Consider the following 4808-nt stretch of genomic DNA (forward strand, 5'->3'; position numbering starts at 1 on the left):
ATACTCCCCCTTTATAAAGCATTGGTACAGTCTATAGTGTATAATACTCCCCCTGTATAAAGCATTGGTACAGTCTATAGTGTATAATACTCCCCCTGTATAAAGCATTGGTACAGTCTATAGTGTATAATACTCCCCCTTTATAAAGCATTGGTACAGTCTATAGTGTATAATACTCCCCCTTTATAAAGCATTGGTACAGTCTATAGTGTATAATACTCCCCCTTTATAAAGCATTGGTACAGTCTATAGTATATAATACTCCCCCTTTATAAAGCATTGGTACAGTCTATAGTGTATAATACTCCCCCATTATAAAGCATTGGTACAGTCTATAGTGTATAATACTCCCCCTTTATAAAGCATTGGTACAGTCTATAGTGTATAATACTCCCCCTTTATAAAGCATTGGTACAGTCTATAGTGTATAATACTCCCCCTTTATAAAGCATTGGTACAGTCTATAGTGTATAATACTCCCCCTTTATAAAGCATTGGTACAGTCTATAGTGTATAATACTCCCCCTTTATAAAGCATTGGTACGGTCTATAGTGTATAATACTCCACCTTTATAAAGCATTGGTACGGTCTATAGTGTATAATACTCCCCCTTTATAAAGCATTGGTACAGTCTATAGTGTATAATACTCCCCCTTTATAAAGCATTGGTACAGTCTATAGTGTATAATACTCCCCCTTTATAAATCATTGGTACAGTCTATAGTGTATAATACTCCCCCTTTATAAAGCATTGGTACAGTCTATAGTGTATAATACTCCCCCTTTATAAATCATTGGTACAGTCTATAGCGTATAATACTCCCCCTTTATAAAGCATTGGTACAGTCTATAGCGTATAATACTCCCCCTTTATAAAGCATTGGTACAGTCTATAGCGTATAATACTCCCCCTTTATAAAGCATTGGTACAGTCTATAGCGTATAATACTCCCCCTTTATAAAGCATTGGTACAGTCTATAGCGTATAATACTCCCCCTTTATAAAGCATTGGTACAGTCTATAGTGTATAATACTCCCCCTTTATAAAGCATTGGTACAGTCTATAGTGTATAATACTCCCCCTTTATAAAGCATTGGTACAGTCTATAGTGTATAATACTCCCCCTTTATAAAGCATTGGTACAGTCTATAGTGTATAATACTCCCCCTTTATAAATCATTGGTACAGTCTATAGTGTATAATACTCCCCCTGTATAAAGCATTGGTACAGTCTATAGTGTATAATACTCCCCCTTTATAAAGCATTGGTACAGTCTATAGTGTATAATACTCCCCCTTTATAAAGCATTGGTACAGTCTATAGTGTATAATACTCCCCCTTTATAAAGCATTGGTACAGTCTATAGTGTATAATACTCCCCCTTTATAAATCATTGGTACAGTCTATAGTGTATAATACTCCCCCTGTATAAAGCATTGGTACAGTCTATAGTGTATAATACTCCCCCTTTATAAAGCATTGGTACAGTCTATAGTGTATAATACTCCCCCTTTATAAAGCATTGGTACAGTCTATAGTGTATAATACTCCCCCTTTATAAAGCATTGGTACAGTCTATATAGTGTATAATACTCCCCCTTTATAAAGCATTGGTACGGCCTTACCTGGAATATGCTGTTCAGTTTTGGGCACCTGTCCATAAAAGGGACACTGCGGAGTTGGAAAGGGTGCAGAGACGCGCGACTAAACTAATATGGGGCATGGAACATCTTAGCTATGAGGAGCGATTAAAGGAGTTACAATTGTTTAGTCTTGAGAAGAGACGTATAAGGGGGGATATGATAAACGTATATAAGTATATTAATGGCCCATACAAAAAATATGGAGAAAAACTGTTCCAGGTTAAACCCCCCCAAAGGACGAGGGGGCACTCCCTCCGTCTGGAGAAGAAAAGGTTTAGTCTAAAGGGGCGACACGCCTTCTTTACCGTGAGGACTGTGAATTTATGGAACGGTCTACCTCAGGAACTGGTCACAGCAGGAACAATTAACAGCTTTAAAGCAGGATTAGATACATTCCTGGAACAAAATAACATTAATGCTTATGCAGAAATATAAAACTACATCCTTATCCTTCAATCCCCTGGTTGGACTTGATGGACGTATGTCTTTTTTCAACCATACTAACTATGTAACTATGTAACCTGAGGGGGTCCTTATATTCACCTCAGGGGGTCCTTATATTCACCTGAGGGGGGGTCCTTATATTCACCTGAGGGGGGGTCCTTATATTCACCTGAGGGGGGGTCCTTATATTCACCTCAGGGGGTCCTTATATTCACCTGAGGGGGGGTCCTTATATTCACCTGAGGGGGGGTCCTTATATTTACCTCAGGGGGTCCTTATATTCACCTCAGGGGGTCCTTATATTCACCTGAGGGGGTCCTTATATTCACCTGAGGGGGGGTCCTTATATTCACCTCAGGGGGTCCTTATATTCACCTGAGGGGGTCCTTATATTCACCTGAGGGGGGGTCCTTATATTCACCTGAGGGGGGGTCCTTATATTCACCTGAGGGGGGGTCCTTATATTCACCTGAGGGGGGGGTCCTTATATTCACCTGAGGGGGGGGTCCTTATATTCACCTGAGGGGGGGGTCCTTATATTCACCTGAGGGGGGGGGGTCCTTATATTCACCTGTGGGGTCCTTATATTCCCCTGAGGGGGTCCTTATATTCACCTGAGGGGTCCTTATATTCCCCTGAGGGGGTCCTTATATTCACCTGAGGGGTCCTTATATTCACCTGAGGGGTCCTTATATTCACCTGAGGGGTCCTTATATTCACCTGAGGGGGTCCTTATATTCACCTGGACTGTACCATTACTGAGGGGTCCTTATATTCACCTGGACTGTACCATTACTGAGGGGTCCTTATATTCACCTGGACTGTACCATTACTGAGGGGTCCTTATATTCACCTGGACTGTACCATTACTGAGGGGTCCTTATATTCACCTGGACTGTACCATTACTGAGGGGTCCTTATATTCACCTGGACTGTACCATTACTGAGGGGTCCTTATATTCACCTGGACTGTACCATTACTGAGGGGTCCTTATATTCACCTGGACTGTACCATTACTGAGGGGTCCTTATATTCACCTGGACTGTACCATTACTGAGGGGTCCTTATATTCACCTGGACTGTACCATTACTGAGGGGTCCTTATATTCACCTGGACTGTACCATTACTGAGGGGTCCTTATATTCACCTGGACTGTACCATTACTGAGGGGTCCTTATATTCACCTGGACTGTACCATTACTGAGGGGTCCTTATATTCACCTGGACTGTACCATTACTGAGGGGACATAATGTACCGCTTCCACTTTTTTCTTATTAACGTTTACATAATGTTCGTCTATATTTCCGTTTCCATAAAGCAGAGCTGAGGCGTCGGGGATTGTGTGACCGTGCAGATTCCATTCTACTTCATGATCCTTTAATGGCTATTTATAAATTGAAGCTCAGAAACGCGAGGAAAGTGAAATGCGCCGGCTGGGGTGACGTCTGCCGTTCTCATGTGACACCTGAGGATTATTCAATCCTGAATCTTCAAGTCTTAGAGTCAACCTGTCATTACCAAAAACCTTTTATACAATGTAGATATAGATGTACACCGAGGACAAGCGGGGCTCCGTACACCGAGGACAAGCGGGGCTCCGTACACCGAGGACAAGCGGGGCTCCGTACACCGAGGACAAGCGGGGCTCCGTACACCGAGGACAAGCGGGGCTCCGTACACCGAGGACAAGCGGGGCTCCGTACACCGAGGACAAGCGGGGCTCCGTACACCGAGGACAAGCGGGGCTCCGTACACCGAGGACAAGCGGGGCTCCGTACACCGAGGACAAGCGGGGCTCCGTACACCGAGGACAAGCGGGGCTCCGTACACCGAGGACAAGCGGGGCTCCGTACACCGAGGACAAGCGGGGCTCCGTACACCGAGGACAAGCGGGGCTCCGTACACCGAGGACAAGCGGGGCTCCGTACACCGAGGACAAGCGGGGCTCCGTACACCGAGGACAAGCGGGGCTCCGTACACCGAGGACAAGCGGGGCTCCGTACACCGAGGACAAGCGGGGCTCCGTACACCGAGGACAAGCGGGGCTCCGTACACCGAGGACAAGCGGGGCTCCGTACACCGAGGACAAGCGGGGCTCCGTACACCGAGGACAAGCGGGGCTCCGTACACCGAGGACAAGCGGGGCTCCGTACACCGAGGACAAGCGGGGCTCCGTACACCGAGGACAAGCGGGGCTCCGTACACCGAGGACAAGCGGGGCTCCGTACACCGAGGACAAGCGGGGCTCCGTACACCGAGGACAAGCGGGGCTCCGTACACCGAGGACAAGCGGGGCTCCGTACACCGAGGACAAGCGGGGCTCCGTACACCGAGGACAAGCGGGGCTCCGTACACCGAGGACAAGCGGGGCTCCGTACACCGAGGACAAGCGGGGCTCCGTACACCGAGGACAAGCGGGGCTCAGTACACCGAGGACAAGCGGGGCTCAGTACACCGAGGACAAGCGGGGCTCCGTACACCGAGGACAAGCGGGGCTCCGTACACCGAGGACAAGCGGGGCTCCGTACACCGAGGACAAGCGGGGCTCCGTACACCGAGGACAAGCGGGGCTCCGTACACCGAGGACAAGCTGATGCATATATAGCGATGTATATATAGTGATGTATATATGTGATTGATGTATATATGGTGATGTATATATAGCGATGTATATATGTGATTGATGTATATATGGTGATGTATATATGGTGATG

Source organism: Hyla sarda, unplaced genomic scaffold (genome assembly GCF_029499605.1).
Source record: "Hyla sarda isolate aHylSar1 unplaced genomic scaffold, aHylSar1.hap1 scaffold_1011, whole genome shotgun sequence".
NCBI lineage: Eukaryota > Metazoa > Chordata > Amphibia > Anura > Hylidae > Hyla > Hyla sarda.